The 24,823-nt window shown below is 40.1% G+C and overlaps 1 protein-coding gene across 3 annotated transcripts in view; it reads left to right on the top strand.

Moving 5' to 3' along the window:
• The first annotated feature begins 5,587 nt into the window (after nucleotides 1-5,587).
• The window catches only part of SPOPL (speckle type BTB/POZ protein like), a 46,517-nt gene continuing 27,281 nt past the window's right edge, over nucleotides 5,588-24,823 (top strand). For 2 of the 3 annotated variants that reach the window (XR_014795795.1, XM_084892847.1), the window contains exon 1: nucleotides 5,589-5,878. The gene's annotated coding sequence lies outside the window, so the exon portion shown is untranslated. Of the gene's footprint in view, nucleotides 5,879-24,823 lie in introns of all 3 variants that reach the window. The other variant, XM_084892848.1, reaches the window with a different exon arrangement.

The raw sequence follows: 24,823 nt of genomic DNA on the forward strand, positions 1-24,823 counted from the left end.
CAATGGTTCTTTCAACTAAGTAATGGTTAATATTTAAAGAGAAGTAATCTGGGGTAATTTCTGGGACATTTTTGTTTTCTTGTGTATATCCAATTTGCATAATGAGTGATCAGGAGAATGTCCAGAGAAGTGTATCAGCAATGCTATGTGTAACTAGGCTTAAAGGGCCTCCTTTACAGAAGGAGACACCCAGAGCTCAGAGAAATGTGAGCAGGCACTTAAGTAGGAAAATGTAAAGTGTGACTTCTGGCAGCTGTCTTGCTTCGGACACAAGTGAGCTTTGTGGGTTAGTCCCAGCAGATAAGGTAAGAAGGAAGCCTCCAAAATACAGGATTGGACCTGAACTGGAGGTGGGGTGGGGGATGGGCAGAGAGCTTGCTGCAGCTGCAGACTTACCAGAGCCCAGTGTGTGGAGCACATCATGATATCTACAGGGTCAAGCAAACAAATACCTTAGTCCGAAGCTGCAGTCTCCTGGCGATAAGAGGCTTGAAGGCAATAACCCTTTAATTTTTATAAGGCACAGGTTTTCACTACAGGCACAGTGCCAGAGGCCCGTAAGCTTTTCCAGGTTTTATCAAATTGCTTAAAAAGAAAACATCTTGGCTCTCAAATACAAAGAAAACTGTAAAATGAAACTAATAAATATTTCAAGAGAAACATTATATAAACCTTTCATTTTACATAACAAAGCATTGTATTTTTCTTGTGAAATATGGTTACGTTTTCCAATGTTTGTTATTATGTGAGAGGAGGCCTCATATCCGAGGTTTATATGGCCTTGAGCTGGCCCTTCTCCAGCCTGGCATAGTTCAGACAGAGAAGGTCAAGAGTGTGCTAAACTTTTGTCAAGGATGGGCGGGTCAGGAGGGGAAGCCAAAACCCAAACCACCAAGGACAGCAAAGTGAGGGAGGGAGGAGGAGGCTTGGGGGATGGGTGCCAGAGGTTGGGCTTTACCAGGTGCTGGGAGGTGCAGAGGCAGTGTCTCCAGAGATGGCACAGTCCCGTGTCTAATTTTGGAAATGGCCATACCAGGGTGTCCAATCCAGCAGGCGCGCTGGCAGCAAAGGGCTCTGAATAGCAGAGAGAACCATGTGGAGACAGGTGGCCTCTCAGCTTTGTGTTGGGGTATGAGTGCAGGACTGGCAACAGCTAGACAGCAGGGCTTAGTTTCCAAAGCCAGCAAGTGGCAGAAAGGGAGGGAGGGCTGAGCCGGAGAATTCAGGTTTTCTGAGGCAGCAGAGTGGGAAGTCAGGGAGATAAGGTCCCCTAAGGCACAGATGTTCCAAGAATCGCAGGTTCACTTAGTATCTGATTGGCTGCAGGGCCATCCCAGGTGCTGGTCTGAGAGCAAGGGGCCCAGTCTATATGCCTCCCCTTGGGGAGGAGGGGTGTCTTAGTCTGAGTGAAACAGAAGGTCATCTGTTATGCTGCAGGCAGGGCCCCTTTATGTGACCAGAGAAAACAGCCACAGAGTTGCCATTTCTTTTTTTTTTATTCTTTTTTTAAAATATGAACTCATTTTATTTTTATTTCTTTTAGTCCTCATCCAAGGATAGAGGGAAAAAAAAACAAAACACACACACACACTGATGTGAGAGAGCCACATTAACTGGTTGCCTCCCACATGTCCCTGGACTGGGGCCAGGGATGGAACCTGCAACACATGCCCTTGACCGGGAATTGAACCCGAGATCCTTAGGTCCCAGGGCCAACGCTCTGAACCACTGAGCCAAACCAGCCAGGGTGGAGTTGCCATTTCTTGAGTCAAGGTCAGAGGGTAGTGGAATGGAGTGACACCAATTTTTAGGGAGAAGAAGAATAAAGAGACAGGTAACCACCCTGTGGGCTTGCAAGGTCAGATCTTTGAATTAAATCCTCTGGCCAGAAATTGCCCTGCTAGGCAGAGGGTGTGTCTCTCTGGGAGGGGACCAAAGCCCCTGACCCAGAGACATTGTGATGACTGAGCAGAGATAAAAGAGGAGGAGGCTGAGTAGCTGCACCTCCTGAGCCCTGTGGGGCTGCTGCAGAGGCTGGTGACCTCTGGCTGAAGAACACAGTGGAGAGCTCTAGACTTGCCCTGGGACTCTTTCCAGGGTCCAGAATCAGCAGAAATGGCTCGGGTTACTTGAGTACACCGAAGGGGCAGGTCCAGGGCACCAGCAGAGAGAGCTAGCTGGCCAACTTAAAGTAGAGGTCATCAGAGACTACTAGATCATGGCAACAACGGCGGATCCTGGCACAGTAAAAGACTTCCAGCAACTGTAAGTGACCTTGAATGAGAGTTCTCAGGGCATGGCTGGAGAGATGCAGGACTTTGGATAGTCTTTTCATAGAAGAGATCATTTTTGTGGTTTTCTCCTATTATATATATAAAAGCCCAGCAACTGAACAGCAGAACAACCAGAACAACCAGTCAACCAGTTGCTATTACGCACACTGACCACCTGGAGGCAGATGCTCAATGCAGGAGCTGCCCCTTGGTGGTCAATGAGTTCCCACAGTGGGAGTGCTGCTCAGCTGACCAGAATGAGCAGCACTCCTACAGCGGGCCAATCCCCGCAGGCCATGCCCTCCACCAGTGCATGAATTCAGTGGGAAGGTCTGTTGGCTCTTCAGACAGAGCCTCATAGGGTTGAGCCAAGAAGATCCAAAGTGTGGTCCTCATCGGAGCTCATTAAGCTCAGACAATGGCTTTTCTGATCTTTCCTAACTGCCAACCTATTAATTATAATAAAGTAAAACTCCCAAATCAGCCACATACATTGAGGAGTCTGAATGGTTTCCTATAGAAAATTGACAAAGGAGCAGCAAAATGAGTATCATAGTTTCTTGATGTCTAAGGAGTTAGTTGGGTGATTATAATGCTAATGCCTTAAGTGATTTAAGCCTGATACAGGACAAGTGGAAGTACACTATGCTGTACACCCATGATAAAGCTCTTGTTTTTATAGTAGCAATAAACTAAAGCCTATTATAATAGTCTAGTTTACTGAACCACTCCCTGACTAGAACTCAGACAAGTGTCAAGGGTCATCAGTACCACTCATTCCTTAACTCCCAATTGGAAATCTACTTAAAGGTTTATGATAGTTTGATTCCTTGAGTGTTTTACATTTACTAGTGCCTAATGGTTGGCCAGTGGGAGAGAGAGCAGGGTATAATGTTAAGGGATTGAAATAATTAAAAGGCCTAGGCAAAAATTACATGTACTAATTTTTGCTGTTTCTGTCACATATCATGACGTTAACAAAGGCCCACATGAGTATAGCAAATAACTTTAATTGTTCTTTCTTCATGTTTGGAGAATGTGAATTTTTACACTAATATTTTTCTCTCCCCATCAAGTCACCAGCATGCCAGTGCTGTTTTTTTTGTTTTAATATATTTTATTGATTTTGTACTGAGAGGAAGGGAGAGAAATAGAGAGTTAGAAACATCGATGAGTCATCAATCAGCTGCCTCTTGCACACCCCCTACTGGGGATATGCCCGCAACCAAGGTACATGCCCTTGACCGGAATCGAACCCGGGACCCCTCAGTTCCCAAGCCAACGCTCTATCCATTGAGCCAAACCGGTCTCGGCACCACTTCTGTTTTTAAACTCTTGGCCTAAGACAACTTTGACCTCTATGGCTGATCTTATCTTTATCTGCTATTTTTATTTATTTTTTAAAATATATTTTTATTGATTTCAGAGAGAAAGGGAGAGATAGGTGGACCCTCAACCATTGAATAACACCGGCAGGGCATTTTACTGCTATTTTTAAACACACGTTTTGTATATTAAATATGTAAGATTGCCAATGTATTGATAGTATTAATTTGAGCGAGGGAGATCTTCAAATTTCAGTAAACTTGGGATTGTTACTGACGAAATTTGGAGATCTCGGTTCTTGTCTTCTTAGGAAAATATTTCAATCAAAAGACAAAGTGTAGAAAAGAAAGCAATAATTTATTGACCACAGCAAAAATATACTTAGGACCATGAAACAAGCAAGGGCATAGAAGCAGCTACAAGAGAGCTTAGGCTGAGCTGCTTTGGCTCTCTGGGAAGTGGGAGAAAAGGGGGCCTTGGAGACAGGTTCAGAGGGTTAGCCTACTGCTAGTTGTCCCTGCAGTAGACTAACCCTCTGAGCTCCCTAGGGTGCCTTAGAGGTTAGGGGGGAAGGGACCCGTGGGGGAAGGAGTGGGGGATGGAAATGGCACTTGCCTGCTGAGATGTGCTGGGACCTTCATTTTCAGGAGTTTTGAAGGCTGGGCCTTAAGGAGAGAATAGGACATTCATCAGCTTTATGCTGATTCACCAAAATGAGACTTATTCTCTTCGTTTGTCTGTCCTTGGTTGGCAAATGGCACCTAATTAGACTTCAGTTATCTGTCTCCCTGAGTAGGGTGGTTTAAGCTATTTATCCTTGGTTGGGGAGGAGAAATGCAGACCATTTACTCTTAAATGTCCTTGGTTTAGGGAAGACAGGGTTTAGTAGGTGGCTGCAAACTGCTGTTTATCTGTCCTAGTTTCCCTATTCCATTTGTCCTGCAATTTCCTTAACTTCATTTGGATGAGTTATTCTTTCTGCTTTTCAGTTGCTTGAACTGTGAGATGAGAAGGATTTCTATCAGGAAGTTATAAAGTTGAGGGGGTTAAAAAAAAGATCATACGAGTCGCTTACAGTAGTAAAATAATACGTACTCTCCCCCCTCCCTCCACTTTCCCCCATTCTCTTCTTGGAAAATCCACCTAAGCAATCAGCTGAGTGATGCCCAGTTGCGGTGGCATGACTCGGGGGTCCTTACATGATACTCATGCCTGCTCTGGCAAGTCCCTCAAGCCTCTTTAATGAGGATCTTCTAGGCAATTGGATCAATCATCTTTTGCCCATTATTTGAATAAAGTTGTTCTTTACCACCCATTTCTTTAAACTCCAGGTTGGTAACGTAAACTTGAAGCAAACGTCTCAAGAGATGAGGTTGGTGAAGTTGTCTTTGCCAAAGTCCCATCTGGGGAGGCCGCCAGCCCCCTGGTTACCCCTCGGCGGGCGGACCCCTCCCTCCTGCCATCGGACGGAGCTCATCATCCAACCAAACTCATCCCGCAGGGCGCAGGCTGCTCTCCTTGGAGACCCCAGGCCGCTGTTTCTGTTTGTGCAGTTTGTACCGTGCTGAGCTCGCACCTGGGCCCTTCTCTCCGGGCAGCCCCAAGGAAATGGAGCGCAGAAACTGCTTTGGCCTTTCGTACCCTACGTGGCTCAGCCAGACAGTGAGGTTTCAGGGGAGGAAAGGTTCAGGCTGGGCCCAAGCGGGGTCCCCCAAGGCCAGGTCCCTCCGCCTCCTCTCCCAGGCGGCCCGCCGGCTGGGAACCCGGGCCCCGCCCGCGGCCGCGGCTACTTCCAAAACCCGGAGGTGAATCCGGGCTGGACCGGAAGTGCCCGGCGCCGCCGCGGCTACTTCCAAAACCCGGCAGTAGATCCGGGCTGGACCGGAAGTCCCGGCGCGGAGAGGAGGGAGGAAGCGCCTCGCGAGCCCCTACAACGTCGCCGCGGCCGCCGCGCGCACGCGCCCTCGCGGGCTGGGCTGGGTCGGGAGTCGCCGCTCGGAAGCCAGAGCCCGGCCGGGCCGGGGCGGGGGGTGGGGGGGCGGCGGGGGCGGGAGCGGCGCAGGCGGCCGCCCCTGGCGGCGGGTTTGTTTATCCCAGGGAAGAAGTTTGGGACCGGGAGATAGGGAAGGAGGGCGGGCCGGGAGGAGGGATGCGGTTCGGCGGAGGCGGCCGCCACAGGGACTCGCCGCCATCACCTTTGCCTCCGCGGCCGCCGCAGCCGCCGCCGCAGCGGAAAGGAGCCGCCGCCAGGACTGCCCGCCGCCGCCCCGCGCGCCCGGGTAGGTGCCCTCCCCGCCGGGGCCCCCGCCGCGGCCCTGGCCGCTCGCCTGCGTCCTCCCGGCGCTGGAGCCGGCCTCCTCCTCCTCCCTCTCCTACCCCCCCCCCCACCGCGCCCCTTCCCATTGGTGGGGGTCCCCGCTTCTGCGGCCTGCCCCCCCTTTCTCAGGCTGGTCTCCCTCCCCCGCCCCTCGGCCCCACCCTCCGCCCCCCACCCTCCCCCGGGCGAGGCTCCCTTCCCCTAGGACTCCCCCTCTCCGCCCCGCCTCCCGGGAGCCCCCAGACTTCCCTCCGCCGGCCTGGCCCCCCTCCTCCCGGTCTCCATCCTCCTCCGGCCCCTCCGTCCGTTTGTACCTGCCTCTCCCACCCGCCAGCGTCCACATCTGTGCCTCCCCAGCTCAACTGCGGACACTCGGAACTGTCACCCCGGTTACCCATCTTGGGGTGAATGCCCCCGCCCCAGCCAGCACCCCCCCCCCCCCCCCCGCCAGCGGCCCTGCCCTCCGCCCCCTGACACCCCCGCCCCCCCCCAGCCCTGCCTTCGCCTCTGCCTTCACCGGGGCCCAGGCTCACTGAGGGTCTGGGCCGGGTCCTCACTTTTCCTCATTCCACTCCCTCCTGCCGTCCTTTCTCCCGGTTCCCCCAAGAGGGAAGGGGGTGGTAGGCTTTTCTCCCTCAAAGCAGAAATAAGATTTGTTTTTGTTGTTGTTGTTGTTGTTTGTTTTTGTTCACCACAACTCTTTTTGGCTCCTTTCTCTATGAATGCTGTCCTTCTGCTGCACTTTGGGGTCTTCTGATGCTTTGTCTGCATCGGAGTAAGCCCGGGCCTGGATTGCTCCACTGTAATACCCACCTTACCCGTTTTAACTTACCGCCGAGTCCACCGTTTGTTTCTTAAGAGGGGAAACTTGAGTAGTGAAAGGTTCAAGCCTTGAAAAAATTATCTCTCTCCTGCCATATTGGGAAAGGTGGAGTATATTTCAAATGTTACCCTGTTCTTCTTGAGAGAATGGTGCCCGGGTCAGGCTCTAGCTAAACTGCCAGAACCTAACCCACTGCCTAGCCACCTACCAGCGCTGGCCTCGGACCAGACATTGAATCGCTCTGGGCCTCAGGGTCCTTACAGCTGTAGAAGGGGGGTGGGGGTACACTTCCTAAGAAGGTGGTGGTAATTGCTTGACTTAAGGCAGGTAAAGTGCAGCTTGGCGCATGGTAGACATCCAGTAATGTTCTTTAGTATTGTCTCTTGTCTTGGTTTTACTATTGATAACTTAACTTTGAGAGAGGAAGGTAGGAATCGAAAGCTGGGGCTTTTTGCTCTTTTTCATTTAATACCCTTTTTGATATAGATAGGATTCATATTTTGTAATTGTATAAAATAAGTCCTTCTGGTGTGAAAAATAATAGAGTTTTAGCTCCCTGGTTTCAGGTAAGGTACCAGGCTACAAGCAGGTCAGCCCCAATTTCAGTTACCTGCTTAGAAATTTTAAAATTTTACCTTTGAGAGTAAATGAAGTTGAACTATTTAGCAGAAATATTGCAGTGGAAAATGAGGATTTTATAGATATGAGTTTTAGTACTACAAATTAAATACTCAAAATTGGTGAGATTCTTCACGTTCATCTGTCCTTTACGTTGACTTGCTACTCAAGGTAGAGCTTTGGCTTCATTCAGGAGACTGGTGGCTTTCCTCTCTAAACATGTTATGCTCATTCACATGACCATTCCTTGATGTTTCCCAAATTTTATTCTTTAAAACCCTGACAATTTTTGTGCTATTTGCTGACCTCCTGTGTATTATTTTCTTAATACGTTTTTTGAAACAACTCACTTAAAAAATATCAAATATGTTCTGGTTAGTGTTATAAATAGTAAAATTTTGAAATCTCAAATTGTTGTCCTAATTACACATAAAATTATGTGCATATGCAACTGCCAGCAAACAGATGTTTGCCCATGTGTAGCTTAATATCACTTTTGTGTCAGGTGGAATGTACTCCAAACTTTAGGTGACACGGCCTTTGCTTAAGCTATTTCCTGGCGTAGAATAACCTTTGCCCTTTCCCTGCATATCCAAATTCTCCCCACCTTTTACCTCTTACTATTTCCACGTGGTTCCTCCAACATTGGGTTTTTTTCTTGGCTTTTCTACTTTCTGTATTTTGTATTTTTGGCTTTGAATAATACCAGCAGGTCTCATTCAAGAAGAAATGACTCCTCTGGAATCAGACATTTAAAGTTTTTGGGAACTTTGAAGGCATTTGCATCTAATCTGTGCTAAGCACTATTCTTTGGTTTTGTAAATATTTATTCTTGCCAAAAATATTTAATGAGCACCTTCTTCATGCCAGACATTGGGGATACACAAGGGCAGCCCTTCCCAACCAGTGTTCAGTGAATATCAAGCCCTAATGCTTTAGGCATCCAAACTACTAATGAAGTAACTCCTTTCCTGTGCACCTAAAATGGTACTAGCTATATACCATACTTGAGAGAAAGAACTGAGGAAATAGTTACTTAGTTCAGTTTCTGTAGGGTTTAATTCTTACAGAACCTTGGTTGACAAAAGCTTTGTCAGAGAATAATAATACAGGGAATACCAGTTATATTAAAGATAATGATAATCTGTAACATTGATAAAACACTATGCCAAGCCCTGTTTCAAATATTTATATATATTAACTTGTTTAAACATCATAACAATCTTTTGAAGAAGGCTTTATTATATCTCTGTCTCACACATGAGGAATTGAGAAACAGAGAGATTACTTAATTTCCACAGAATCATACAGCTAAGTCAGCAGCAGAGCCAGGAAACATGGTTGTAGAGCCTATCACCTCTCAGACCTTCCAGTTCCATGTTAGTTACTTTAGACAGGGTTCATCTTCCTGAAAAATCTTTTTTCTTTTTTCTTTTTTCTTTCTTATATATCTATTTTTAATAGGTTTCTCTATTTTTAGATTGTTTAGGAAACTAAAAAAAAAAAAAAAAAAAGATTTGTTTGTAAAGCGCCTATACACAGACTTATCCTAAGTGTAATATATGACTAGATATTGAAAGCATTTACCTTTGATGGTGCTACTCACTGTTTTGTTTCCTGACTTGGATTTATTCACTTTTATTGAACAACTGATTTTGTGCCAGGCACTGTGCTAGGCGCTGGTGACACATGCAAATGGAGTGTACCTATTTTCATGGAGGCAAAAGTCTGTTGGGGAATAAAGAAACTAAACAAATAATTACAAAAATTACAATTACAGTTAAGATAACTGCTACAAAGGAAAAATTATTGTAAACAGTGAAAGCCTGCTAATGTATTAAGGAAAGCTTCTCTGAAGAAAGGGCTTTTAGACTGAAACTTACCCAAGTATTGCTGGTGATTTCAGCTCTCTAGAACTGAAGAGTCCTGTTGGGGCTGGACCTCAGCACGGGAGGCTGGGTGATGTGAAATGAGACTGGAACAGGTCACACTGGTCAGTTATTGCTAAGCATTTTGTACTTAAGAGAAATGGGAAGCACTGGAGAATGTTAAACAGCTGAGTAAGTTACTTAGATTTTCATTTTAAAAACACTTGGCTCCTCTGCGGAGGACAGATTGGAGAGGCAACTGTAAAAACCAAGACCAATTGGGCCAGTGCTACTCAAAATTATCTGGTTAAGGACCTGTTTTGTTTTGTTTTAGTTTCTAATACATACTGATACCTTAATAACAATAAAATGAATGTTGTGGCAGTGTCAAATTACTATTAAAAATTTCTAAATGCTCTCCTTTAGTTTTTACCTTGTAATAATAGTTCGTGAAATAGTGTTGGTCCATAAACCACTTTGAGTAGAATTGAGTTTGGCTTTATAGCAGTTTAGGCAAGAGATGATGGAATCTTGGTCAAGTATAGCAGTGATAGAGATAAAGCAGCTAGATTTGACAAATATTTGCAAAGTAATATTGATAGGATTTGATGATGGTTTAGATTTGGGGTCCAGGGAGAGGAGAAGGCTGGTTTCTGGGTAAGCGGTTCTTGTATCTAGCATTGGGAATATTGGGAAAATACCAGTTTTTTTTGTTTGTTAGTTTTTGGGAAGAGGTGAGTATTGATCATAATACAGTGGGAATAGTCAGTATAGCTTATAATTGATGTTATAGTGTGGGTGGTGGGGGTGAGATTGCCTAAGAGGAAAGTATATAGAGAGAAGATACAGAGAAATAGTCCCCTATGAATCTTCAATATTTAAACGTGGGGAAAAAGAAATGGAGCAAAGGAGACTGAGAAAGTGTAGCAGGGGTTGGGGAAAATTTTCCTTGGCATCAGTAAGGCCAAGGCAGTAGACTTTGAAAAAGGAGGGAGTGGCTAATGAACCATGTTGAATGAAGTTGAAAAATCAATTAAGTTGGGAATTAAAATGTACACATATTTAGCAACATGAACAAAATTATGTATTTCTTAGTAGGCCATCTATAAACTATTTGATGGTGAATTTTGTTTTAATCTGCCAAAGCAACAGTCCTAAATTTAGAACTAACTGAAATCTGTAGAATCACCTGTACCTTCTTGAGCTCAGATTCATTTTTATTTATCAACATCTAGATATACTTATATGGATCTCAACTCATTCAAGACATATTCAAACAGAAAATGTATTTTAAGTACTATTTATCAGGCATTGAATACTAGACTTTTGGAATATCATTAGAGCTCGGAGACTATGAGCAATGAACAATTAAATATTGTTATTATAGTGTGATCAAAGCTGTCATAGCAGTTTACTCAGGTTGCCTTGGAAGCACAGAGAAAAGGTGCATTAGGGAAGGTTTTTAAAGAAAATGACATTTCCGCAGTGTTTCCAAAGGACTAGTGGAGAGGTGGAGACAGCAGTGCAGTGGTAGAAGAGTTTAAAGAAATTATGTTCTAGGTATTTTGAAAGCATGCAAATGCAAGGAATTGTGGCTATAGCATATGGATGGTATATTAGTGAGGTTGGCCATGCCATTCAAAAGTTTTTCTCTTGAACTTGTACCTCTTTTCTGTTTCAATTAATATCACATTCATAGTCACCCAACATGGAGATATCTTTTGAATGTCTTCAAAAATTAAATATTACCTTTGTTGTGGCATTTGTTGTCTAAGGTGGTATTTTATTTTGGCTGGTTAGCTTTATATTTTATATATTACACCTATGCTTATAAAATTATTGAGTAACCAATAGTATTACTTAAATAGTATTTCAGTTATGCTTCAGTTATATTTTTTTAAATGGGAGAAATCTTATGCATATAATTTTTTCTCCAATTTAGAGAGTTAAATGAGTGCCTTGTTAATCAGCTTAACAATAACCCACAACCTTCCGACCAACTTAAATGAGTGCCTTGTTAAGAGTGGACTGCTAAACTTCAGATACATGGTCCGTGATGGCGCTTTGAGGCTCAGTAGTATAATAATCCTTTGATACCTTAAATGCTATTTTAGTTAGTTGTCGCAACATCTCAACATCCTTAGAATTATCTTTTCCAACATAATGAAAACAATTCATCTGTAGGGATTTCTGAAGAAAACTATAATTGGCAAAACCTTAATTGGCAAGATCAAAGTTTCATAAAAATAGTGTTAGAAGGGAAAATGATAGTAAAATGGATTTTGAAAACACAGTAAATAAAGATTCTAGGAGACATCTGCTTTAAAATAAAAGGGGATAGGTTAGATCAAAACTTTGGATATACGTTTCTTGTGTTATTGTAGAAACATCTACTAAGGTAGTCTTCCTTAAATTTTATACTAAGAAAATTATAACTTTGAAAATTTATTTTTATTCTTACTGGCTTTAATATTTTTTTCACTCTTGCTTTCTCCCTGGTTTTTAGTTTTTTAAATATAACTAAGTTCTTCTGTAAGAACTGTATATGCTTTTTATGTATTACTAGTGGCCCAGTGCATGGATTTGTGCACATTGAAAGGGAAATAATTAGAAGAAATCTATAATAATAAAAGGGTAATATGCTAATTAGACTGGAAGTCTTTTGGAAGTCATTCCAGATGTCCTTCCTGACTAAGCCTGGGCCGGAGGGAAGCCAGCCTCGGTCCTGTGTGCCAGAGGGAAGCCTGTGCTGGCAGCCAGGCCTACTCTTGCACGAATTTTCATGCATTGGATCTCTAGTATTTTAATTCTGCTATTTGCCCTTTCTCTGTAATGGACGCTAGTCACCATCTGCGGGGAGATAGGAGCCGCTTGGCTCCCTCAGTGTCTGGGAGTTGGGCGGCAGCCTTCACCCACACCGCCACTGTTGGTTGTCATCTGCAGGGTGATTGGGCCCAACTTGCACCCGCCTTGGCCTGGCACTGCCTGCTCACCTGCTCTACCATCCTACTGTGGTCCCGCTCTTGACAGGGCCTCCATTGCCGCCAGATGCCAGCACTGTGTCACTGACGCCTACCATGTTCTGCACCACCTCTTGGTGGTCAGCACACATCATAGCGAACTCCCAGTTGAGGGAGTAATTTGCATATTAGGCCCTTTATTATATAGGATTATGGTTTTTAAAAACAGGCTTTCTTTTCTATAATAATTATCAGCTTTATATTCTGAATTGTGTTGTGAAACAGAACTTTACATATGTAAAGATAGATTTAAAATTTTATCTACAAATATAAAATTTCATTACCATCAAACTTTGGTTGGGATAGGTTGTTTATATACCTGAAGCAAAAGTATGGAGGGAATACTGTAATTCATCTGTGCAATATGATGTGCTTAGAAGATACCCCACACAGACATGCACAAATTTCTTTGGAGTTTTCATATTTGCTTTCATCCTTTATTATATATAGGAGTAAAAATAATTGGAAATAACAATTCAAAATGAAAAAAGAAGGGTTTCACTCATGTATTAGTAATACAAGATTTCAAAGATTGTAGTAAAACTGAAAACTAGTATGAAGCTTTTAAAATATTATTTGAGATTTCTTAAGAAAAAATTGTTTTCTGTTTGGGTATGGTTTCTTTTAAAAAACACACACACACACACACACACACATTTTTATTGATTTCAGAGAAGAGAGAGGGGAGAAAAATAACAATGATGAGAGAGAATCCTTGATTGGCTGCATCCTGTGCGCCCCCTACTGGAGATCAGTGTGCAACCTGGGCATGTGCTCTTGACCAGAATCGAATCTGGGGGGACCCTTTATTCCCCAGGCTGATGCTCTATCTCTAAACCAAACCAGCTAGGTCTAGATATGGTTTCTGAGACAAATTTAAGTTTTTTTTATTGTGTAAAATATACTTGTATTCCTCCTTCCCTGTGTTGTCTCTGCCACTCAGATAATTGATTTTTAAGGTAAAGAGTGCAGTTGTCTCAGGCATTTTTTTTTTCATTGTGATTTGGATACAATTTTTGGTGTTTTTGCAGTGGGAAACTCCCCTAAAAGTAAATAGTTTTCATCCTATAATACAAAAACAAAATCAGACACAAAATTTAATATAATTTCATCCTGAAATCATCAAGGCAAACATCAATACAAGAAGCTATCAAATACTTAAGTAAATTGAATTTTATTTTTTTAAATATATTTTTATTGATTTCAGAGAGGAAGGAAGGAGGGGGAGAGAGAGAAATATCAATGATGAGAGCGAATCATTGACCAGCTGAAGGGATCGAGTCCATAACCCAGACTGTACCCTGACTGGCAATCGAACTATGACCTCCTGGTTCGTAGATCAATACTCAACCACTGAGCAACACTGGCCAGGCTAAATTGGATTTTATTTAGTTATTTTTTTGTTGTTGTTGGCAACTCTTTGGATCAGTTTGAACCTTTATTAACCAGTTATTCGACATGGCAGTTCAGTTATGTCTAGTTTTGCTAGAGAAGCTCAGGTGGGATATAGGCACTCACTAAACAGATTTGGTCATTTTTGATGGTATTCCAAGTGTATTTTTGAAAACATGAAACATTTTTTCTTGTAAATATTTTATCAATGACATTTGAGAACTGGCTTGAACCAAGTGATATTTTGGGATATCTTGATTTATGCTTCACTGTCGATTCTTTTATTTCCTCAAGTGTTTTATTTCCATTGTTCTTTTGTTTATCTTCCTCGCCCCAACCCCCACCCCAAGTCCTTTATAAAAATTTTTTTTTCTTCATCAAATTGTGTAATGATACCAGTATTTTTCCTATTGGAATGTAAGCAGGATTATTTAAACATGGACCTGAGTAACTGACAACTTACTCTTGTGTAAAATAGCTTTAATAGAATTTCCTCATAGGTCATTTTGGCTTAAAGGGATGAACTACCCTCTTTAAGGCACTTATACCAGACAGTATCAAGTATCTTAGTTTTATTTCATTTCATTTACTTCTTATTACTAACCCATGAGGTGTAGATAATATAAATTTTCAATGGCACTTGTCATTAATTACCATATGCTCCATTATTTTAGATTGGAGAGGGCACTATCAATTACAATTGTAAAATGCCATCGATTTCAGAAATGTTGAAATATGGAACATAAAATGGGTTTCTTAGAATTAAAGAAATGTGGCATTAGTGCTGCATTGTTTTATGGTTATCACCCAGTGTCATCAAAATAGCTAACCTCCCAACATCAAGTCAGAATAAATTTTGTACTGTTTTATTTCAGAGCTCTTCAGACAGCTTAACATAGAGGCTAAGAGTATGTATCCATCTACTATTTAAAGCTTTAGTTTTGTGACTTTAGGCAAGTTACTTAGCATTTCTATGTCAATGTACTCATTTGTAAAATAGAAATGACAACAGTGTCTATCTCAAGCTGTTTTAAGAACTGAATGAGTTACATTTACAAGTTAGAGTAGTGTTTTCCACATAGTTTAGAGCTTTGTCTAAATGTTGATTAATGAAAAATAGTAATGCTGTATCTGATCTAAGATAGATCAGCAAATGATGTGTTTAAAGTGGAGGGGGAAAGGGCCTTATCAAGTCATTCATTGATATTTTGTGCACAGCTGAATGTTAAGGTATTTCATTGATTTGTCTTTGAAAACTAATGTAAGATTGCAGTCTTGACAATTTTGATATTTAAATTGCATTTCTATTTTCATAAAAATACTTATGAAGATTCAGCTGAAATCTGCTTTTCTTTCATCTGTTATGACATATTTAGTCAGAATATTGATGTGCTGTGGTGAATGTCTTAAAAATAACTAATATACTTATGATTCCTTCAACTTCATAAAGAATTAATTCATAAATATTTTAAAGAGTTTCAATATTAAAGAAACATGTTTTAATTTTAGTTAAAACATCCCAATTTTCCATTGTGAAGTATATGGAAGAAAAGTAATACTGAGGCGTTTTTTTGTTTATTTTAATGGTTTTATGTGTATATGATTTTATTGCTTTGTGTTGAGATTTAAAAATCTTGTTATATGCCCTGATAACAAAAATAGGTTGTGACCTTTTGAACATGCTTTTATCCTCATTCCCACTTTTGCCTTGTTTTCTTCCTGTTTTGAGCTCACGTCATTCATTTACCATACTCCACAAATAGTTATTGACCCAACTATTAAATCCCAGGTTTTGTGTCTACAATGATGAATTAGAAATAGAATTGGAAGGCTTACTATTTGGGATTTATTAATCCATCTGATCATTGAGTGCTTATGTTCAGTGTTAAAATCTTTACATATTTTTTTAAAAAAAATTTTATTGATTGATTTTAGAGAGATGGAGTGGAGGAGGGGAGAGAGAGAAAGAGAGAGGAGGAGAGAGGGAGAGAGAGATCCACTTATTTATGTATTCACTGGTTGATTCTTGTATGTGCCCTGACGGATTTCGAATCCACAGCCTTGGCATATAAGGACGATGCTCTAACCAACTGGGCTACACTTTAAAAAAAAAATCCTCATAACTACCCTGTTAGGGTAGGCCATTACTTTTCAAATGTAACTACTAAATATCAGGTGAACCTGATTTAGTATATGTTATCTAGTACTTTCCAAAGTGGTTGTACCAATTTATATAGTCTCATTAGTAGGGAATCAGAGTTCTATTTGTTCCAACTACTCTGCAACATTTGCTTAATATTGTCTCATTAATTTAGCTATTCTGGTGAGTGTAAAGAGTATTGCATTGTGGATAGGCTAGTTTTTAAAAATAAACATAATTCCTTTCTCCACTCTTACCCATCGCATGTGCTCACCAAGGGAAAGTAATAGAGACATGTTTATTTTTACAAAAACCATTGGATAATTCTGGTTGCTTTGTTACTGTATAGTCCATTGGCTTTCTGACAAATGGTGCATTTCTGCCTAACTATTGCTAAACATGGAAAAGGGTTTAAGATTTTGCAAGTTTTATAGGCTCTTTTATTGAGTGGGTTTGCAACATTGATCTGAAGCTTTAATTACACAATGCTGAAATGTACTTGCTTTTACTTGAGTCTCTACCTAGATTGTAATTTGTATTCATTATTTTGTGAGGTTTGCTACTACTTAAATGAGGGAAATACTGTATACGTAATAGAGCTTATTCAGTTTTCAGAACTTGAAAGTAAAATTGAGAAAATTTTACCATAAGTATACCCACAGCATGCAGTGGTTTTGTATTTTATTTTTTGTTACTTATGGATTTTTTTCCTTGTGTCACAGGGGCAGTGTTGCTAATATGTGTTTCTCAGATCAAATTGTGTAGTGAAAACAAGAATGCAAAAAAAAAAAATTTGTGCTTGTGTATTCTTTTCAGTGTTAGGATTTTGATTAGTCTCCACATTCCTCAATGAATGTAAATTGTTAGGATCACATATAGGGAATCACCGTTCTTGTACCTTTTGAGCATCATAAAATTAAGTTGTTGATTTCATTTGTTAAAACACACATATAGACTCATAACTACAGATAAGCCCATAGTTTTTTCTTTTCAATATTTTATATGCCTTTTTGTAGCTAATACTTTTATATCTGACTTAATTTCTTACTGCTGCAAAGTACTATTTCAAGGTAGAATGGCTGTTTGATTAATACTTGTGTTCTGTATATTCATATTAATTTACTGTTTATTGCTACTCATAAGAATCTTGGAATTATTATTTTTGTTAATTTATCTTTTTTGTTGAAAGTATTGCAGTTGTCCCCTTAGATAGAATCTTGGAATTATTAACTCATCAGCACAGGACCTGAGATGGCATTCATGTCCTTAAAAAGTTTCTGTGAGGTACAAGAACAATTCATTTTGTTTACAAAACATTTCTTTGTGAGAGAGATAGAGCTGGTAGTTAGATGGCAATAGCTTCCTTTAATTAAGTCTAATTTGACTATGTGTTACTTCATTTTAGAATAGATTGGATTAAAATCCAGGGTCCCCTTACACATTGCTCTTCCTGGATCATATGGCTTTGTTGCTTTCTTTTTCTCTTTTCATTTCTTTGTCTTTTTTTTCTATAAACTATGCAGCTATATGGCAAAATTTATTCTTTAGGAAAAATGAAGCTATTTTAATGCTAATGATATAGGCATATAGATTGATTCCCTACTACTGTTTACCCTAATGCATGCTATTTGTCAATTTTTTCTCAGATTTTATAATTTTAAGGTGGAAAACATAGTAATTCCTGTTGTCTTTTTTAAGCATAATGGTTTATCCTGATTTTGCCTAGGATAGTCCTAGTTTATGTCTGTTTTCCAATAACCTTTTTTTGATTTAGCATTTATAATATACTTTAAGCTTATTTATTTATCTATTTATTTATTTATTTATTTATTTATTTATTTATTTATTTTAGAGAAAGGAAGGCAGAGGGAGAAAGGAAAACATTGATGTGAGAGTGAAACACTGATTGGCTGCCACTGCATGCCCCCTACCGGGGATCAAGCTTGCAACTGGTATATGCCCTGACCAGACAATCAGCCCACAACCTTTTATGCACTGGATGACACCCAACCAATCTAGCCACACTGGCCAGGATTATAATAGATAATTTAGAAAAAAGCAACACTATTATTAATAGTTGCATTAAAATGAACCTGGGTAGTTTGCTAGATTTTTATGTCCAGCTATTGTCATGCTATAGTCTAGCAATAGGTGAGATACAAGTGCATTAATGAGTTTCTTTTTTTTTGCTTTTTTTTTTTGCTTTTGATTTTGTTGATTTTTTGGTGCACCTATCATGGAAGTACTGTAATACCAGGTCAATGTGTGGAAAGGAGGGAGCAAGCTTCTATTCCATCTTCTAGTTCCAAAAATTCATGTAAAATATTTTCCTCGAATAGAGGACGTATCAGATATTAAACTAATAACAGATACTACACTCGATCTTAGCAAAAACGCTGAGAAGTGGTAAGTTCTATCTTTAACAAATGTTAAAATCTGAAAGGAACTAAAGTACACCTCTCTTCCAACACTTTCCTTTAATGACAGTATTGGGATTCAAAGTGGGCCAGGACACAAATGATTAGAGGCAACTAACTTCTTTAGTCTTAAGTGATGGTAAGAGAGATTTGATGCCACTGCTCTATTGTCCACTTTGGTACCAGCCTATTGTTTTGTGTTAATGCTGCAGCTTGCAAGAATCATGAAGTCACAAAGATGGCAGTAGGTGGTGTCAGTGGGAAAATAGAGGTTATGTGAGCTGAAATGTGTCTGAGCAGGCCTGCCATATAATGTGTAGAGCAGCATTATCTAATAAAGCTTTGTGCATTGATGGAAATGTCTTGTAATCTCCACTTTCTGTTATGGTAGCCATTAGCCGCTTATGTTTCTGTGGCATTTAAAATGACTCTAGTACAACTGAGAAACTGAATTTCTAATTTAATTTATTTGGTAGGACTTTTTTTCAACAAACCCCTTAGTTAAAAAACAGAAGTATGTATTTAATGAAAGTATACACTTAAGAAGATGTTGCTATGTTGATTTTTTAAAAGGTTTTCTACAACATTGCTCAGCAGTGAAAATAAAGGAGAAGACAGTAGGTAATTAATTACATTGATGAAGAGTGAAGGGTTTATAGAATGGTTGTGGTTAAAAAAAAAAAAAAGCGAAATGTTAAGCATACTTGCTAGAGAGTATTTGAAATGATGCATTTTGGGTTTTGAGATGATATGGAAGTGAAGCCATAATGGGGATAATGGCTTAAGAAGAACGGAAGCCCTGGCTAGTATGGCTTCTTGGCCTGCACACTGAAGGATCTCAATTTGATTTCCAGACAAGGGCATGTACCTGGGTTGCAGATTCAATCCCAGGCCTCAGTTGGGGTATATACAGAAGGCAATCAGTTGATGTGTCTCTCTCACATAGATGTTTTTCTCTCCCATTCCACTGACTCTAAAATCAATGAAGAAAATATCCTTGGTTGAGGATTAACTGCCCCCTCCCCCCCAAAACAATTAAAAAATAGAGAAGAATGGGAAAGATTCAGTGAAGTGTTGGTAATAGAGATATTAGGGATTAAATTGATAACATCAGGAATTAGTTATAATATACTGAAGTTTATTTTCATAGTGGGTCAAACTATTCCAGGTAATAAGCTCCAAGTCATAATCTTTGAAAAGGGATTGCTAATATGTTAAGTGGGTGAGATCAATCATTCACAAAGGTCAAGGAACTGTGCTGGTATGGTAGGCCAAAAGTCCGCAAAAGTGAAATTATACAAGATGATGGATGGTAGGAATAGTGAAGAAGACAATGGAGCAGGTGCTGAAGTCCTCCTTAAGGGAGCCTCACTGGAAGAGAGGGCAGGTGAAAGCAAAGGGAAGACATTAAGAGAATATAATGTTGGACTCATACAGTTGCCAAATAGATGGAAAAGTGATCTGGAAAAACAGCATAAGAAAAGAATATTATTTTAGTAGTTCTACTTTTTCTGCTTTGGTTAGGTAGTTGCCTCTCTAAGCTTTGCTTTGGGATTTGTGTGTGTGTGTGTGTTTTAATATATTGATTTTTTACAGAGAGGAAGAGAGAGAGAGAGAAACATCGATGAGAGAGAAACAGCGATCAGCTGCCTCCTGCACACCCCCCACTGGGGATGTGCCCGCAACCAAGGTACATGCCCTTGACTGGAATCGAACCTGGGACATTTCAGTCCACAGGCCGACGCTCTATCCACTGAGCCAAACCGGTTTTGGCTAAGCTTTGCTTTGTTTGTCTAGACCAGTGTTTCCCAAACTTCTCTCATGATGAGAATCACCTGGTGGAGTTGTTAAAACACAGATTCCTGAATCCCAACTAAGAAGTGCTAAACTAGAATTTTTGGGAACATATAGGTAAAATTGCATACCTAACTTAGTGCTCTGTATATAAAATCTGTCTTAGAGCACTAGTTAAGTTAGGTATGCAATTTTACCTATATGTTCCCAAAAATTCTAGTTTAGCACTTCTTAGTTGGGATTCAGGAATCTGTGTTTTAACAACTCCACCAGGTGATTCTCATCATGAGAGAAGTTTGGGAAACACTGGTCTAGACCCTAACCTGTGTAGATATCTAATAAATGTTCAGTAAATGCTAGACAAATGTGAAATTGTTCCAGTGTTCTGGAATTTTAGAACAAGAGTATTGCTTAAATACTATAAAAAAGTGATTTGAGCCCTGGCTGGTGGCTCAGTGGTTAGAGTGTCTAACCACACATTGAAGGCTCATGGGTTCAATTCCTGGTCAAGGGCTGCAGGTTTGATCCCCGGTTTGGGGGAAGCAATCAGTCAATATCTCTGACCCTGTCTCTCTCCTTTCCCCCTTCCACTCTTTAAAAATCAATGGAAAAATATATTTGGGTGAGGATTAAAAAAAAAAAGTGATTTGAAAATTAGTAAAATGAACTGTTAATTTAATACAATTGTGTTTTCAAAGTATGGATTTAATTACTCAAATTTTAATGTAGCCGAAACCAGTTTGGCTCAGTGGATAGAGTGTTGGCCTACGGACTGAAAGGTCCCTGGTTCGATTCAGGTCAAGGGCATGTACCTTGGTTGCGGGCACATCCCCAGTAGGGGGTGTACAAGAGGCAGCTGATCGATGATTCTAACTCTATCCCTCTCTCTTCCTCTCTGTAAAAAAATCTATAAAAATATATATTTTTTAAAAATTTTAATGTATTTTAAAGGGTAATATAGGAAATGAACTATATAACCTTTAACATAAATTGGTAGATGATCATTTCTTAATGGGTCATTTAAGCTAACTAGGATATTTGGGGACTATTCTTGATTCTTAGAGGCTATTGAGGGTAATGCAAAATTGATAGATATCTTTCAGACTTCTTCAGTGATTATTATAACTCTAATCTCTGGCAACTTTTTTTTTTTTAATGTTTTTTAAAAATATACTTTTATTGATTTCAGAGAGGAAGGGAGAGGGAAAGAGATAAAACATCAGTATTGAGAGAATCATTGATCGGTTTCCTCCTGCCTGGCCCTCACCAGGGATTGAGCTCGTAACCCGGATATGTGCCCTGACCGGGAATTGAACCTGCAACCTCTTAGTGCATGGGTGGACACTCAACCAGTGAGCCACATTGGCCGGGCTGGCAACTAGTTATTTTGCTTTTTCTTTTCATTAGCACATTTGGCTTTTGAGGAAGGAATTGTAGCAGGTTAACTTTGGGCAGGATAGGTAAGAAGTCTCCAGTGATTTAAGGTAAAAATTTCTAGATATTGCTAAATGAGCAGGAGGTGGAGAATGAAAGCAAAAGATTTGACTTTGGTAAAACAAAAACAAAAAAAACTTATGGGGGCAAAGTTTTAAACAAATGTTAGCCATAATTTTCTAAAACAAAAGTGGTTGGGAGAGGGAGAGAATACAGCTTTTGTTTTGGGTGAATGTTTTTAGGACTCAGGTGAATTTGGAAAAATGCCTAGGATTAATATTAGTGGATCCAGAATTGGCAGCTAACTATGCAGACACTATAAGTATGTTACAGACCTTATCTCCTTTAAACTCACTATAATCTTGTTATTTTTTGTTAATCCTCACCCAAGGATATTTTTCTCATTGATTTTTTTTTTTTTTTTTTTTTTTTTTTTTTCCCCTTAGACTAGAGAATGGAAGGGAGGGGGAAAGACACAGAGAGAGAAACATCGATGTGAGGGAGACACATTGATTGTTTGCCTCCAGCATGCACTTCTTCCTTCAGGGCCAGGACCAAGCCTACAGTGGAGGTATGGGGTGCCCTTAACCAGAATTAAGCCCCAGATCATTCATGCTGCAGGCCAACGCTCTAACCACTGAGCAAAAACGCCTGGGGCTACTCACTGTGATCTTTTCTTTTTTTCAAATAAAAACAAAAGTTTATTTAATTTAGAAAGTCAGAGGTAGAAAAAGTGAGCCAGCTCGGCTGCATGGGTTCAGGAAACAAGTTACAGAGGCAAAAGAAGGGCCCTTGGAACTTAGGAGAAAGAAAGCAAGGATGTATTGGGCTTAGGGAAAGGAGATTGGGAAAGACTGGAGCGTGCTTCAGAGAGAGAAAATGCTGTGGAAAGAAGGAAGTAGGAGAGGCATGGGCCTATTCCAGAGAGCGGGAGAGAGAACAAATGCCTCACTATAATCTTTTTGAGTAAGGAATTATTCTCTTTTTAAAGATGAGGAAGCTAAGGGTCAGGAAAGGAAATTAACTTGTTCAAGAGTTACAAAACCTAAAAAGTAAAATAATTTTGCATTGTTTTATACACAAACCTTACATTTCAATAGTTTTAACAGAGGTATTCACCTGTGTAACAACAGCTCAGTGAAGATATAGATCATTTCCATTAATTCCAGAAAGTTCCCTTGAAGGTTATACAAGTCCTTAGACATTTTGGACATCAGTCTGTCTTTTTCCAACTACACCTCTACATTATTTGCATGAAAAAGGAGATGGAATCTGTTAGAGATAAGCAATCTGTGAGCAACAGAGCTAATAGCTAATGTGTAATAACTGATGCAAAGCCAAGTTTTCCAGGTTGAAAAAGTAAAACCTCAAAAGACATATTTAGGCAGATTTAACTTCGTTCTCCTTCATAATTCATTGAGATTATTACTGCATTGTAAACTAGTTTTATCTTTGAATTTTATTTTAGTACTCATACATATTAAGACGGTTTACTAAATGCTTTCTATGTACCAGACACTGTGATTGGTGTCTTCCATATATTCCCATTTAATATATCAGTTATTTGGGATAATTCCCTTTATTATTCTCATTTTACAAATAAGAAAACTAAGTCTCAGAGAACTCACACAGCTTTAGGATTTGCACCTACGTCCAATATTAGAAACGAAATTCTTAATCTGATGATTTTTTTCTGGATCATTTTATAATACTAAATTATATTTGGTACTTTGATTTTTTAGAAGGCAATACACTTGCTATCTAGTAAATATGTAATATTTTTTCAGCTGTTGTCTTCAAACCCAGTCAGTATGTCTTTGCTTACTCTCTGCCAAGTTCTATACTAGGCAGTGGTTACATAAAGATGAAAATAGCCCAGCCTGTGTTACTCAGAGATTGAGCTTTGACCTGTGAACCAGTAGGTCAGGGTTTGATTCCCATTCAGGGCACATGCCCAGGGTGTGGGCTCAGTCCCTAGTGTGGGGTATGCAGGAGTCAGCCAGTCAATAATTGTTTCTCATCATTGGTGTTTCTGTCTCTCCCTCTCCCTTCCTCTCTGAAATCAATGATGATTTTTTTTTTTAAGACAAAAATATAATAATCTCAAGGAGATTTGATGAATTGGAAAACTAATAGTATTTTCTTTTGACATTCAATATTTATTAAATTCAGGTATACAGCATAGTGCACATGTGTCAAACACAAGGCCCGCGGGCCAAATCCAGCCCGCCAGGCCTTGCAATGTGGCCCGCACCGCGCTGTCATCACTGCACTCCGCTGTCAGTTTATGACATTGTCAGTTTATGACTGTTCAGTAAACCATTCGGCCCGCGATTTAGGCTGGATTTTAGATTTTGGCCCCTTCTCTGATTGAGTTCGACACCCCTAGCATAGTGGTTAAACAGTTATGTAATTTACAAAGTGATCCCCTCAGTAATTCAATTATTCATGTGGCAGCATACATAGTTATTAAAATATTATTGACTATATTCCCTGTGTTGAACTTTACATCCCTATGACTATTCTGTAACTACCAATTTATACTTTTTAATCCCTTCACTTTTTTCACCTATTCCTCAAACTCCTCTGACAGCCTTCAGTTTTCTGTATCTATAAGTCTGTTTCTGTTTTGATCTTCACATATAAATGGCATTTATCTTTCTCTGTTTGACTTATTTCACCTTAGCACAATGCCCTCTAGGGTCCATTCATGTTGTCACAGATAGTAAGATTTCATTATTTTTTCTTAATCATCATCCAAGGATATATTTATTGATTAGAGAGAGAAATACAGATTGGTTGCCTCCTGTACATTCCCTGACCAGGATTGAACCAAAAACCTAGGCATGTGTCCTAATAGAGAATCAAACCTTTTAGTGTACAGGACAATGCTCCAACCAACTGAGCTACGTGGGCAAGGCAAGATTTCTTTTTCTTTCTTTTTTATGGCCGAATACTATTCTATTATATATGCCACAACGTTTTATTCACTCATCTATTAATGGGCACTGGTGTTGCTTTCATGTCTTGGCTATATATACTATATATATATATATATATATATATGATTCAGCAACTGTTCGACCATTTGACTGGTAGCTATGATGAGCACTGACCACCAGGGGGCAGATGCTCAACACACAGGCATGGAAACATGGAACAGACTAATGAATCTCAGAGGGAAGGGGAGAGGGCAGGAAGAGATTAAACTAAAGACCTGTATGCATACTAGAGGCCTGGTGCACGGATTCATGCACTGGAGCGTTCCTTTGGCCTGGCCTGCGTCCTCTCGCAACTGCCAGCCTGGGGAAAGGGAAAGACCCCTACTTTTCACCGATAGCCCAGCTGCTGTTTCTAAAATTATTAACCTGATGATCTCCACTTGCCCCTTTTCTGCTGTT

This window comes from Pipistrellus hanaki (genome assembly GCF_964339955.1).
Source record: "Pipistrellus hanaki genome assembly, chromosome: 8".
Lineage (NCBI taxonomy): Eukaryota > Metazoa > Chordata > Mammalia > Chiroptera > Vespertilionidae > Pipistrellus > Pipistrellus hanaki.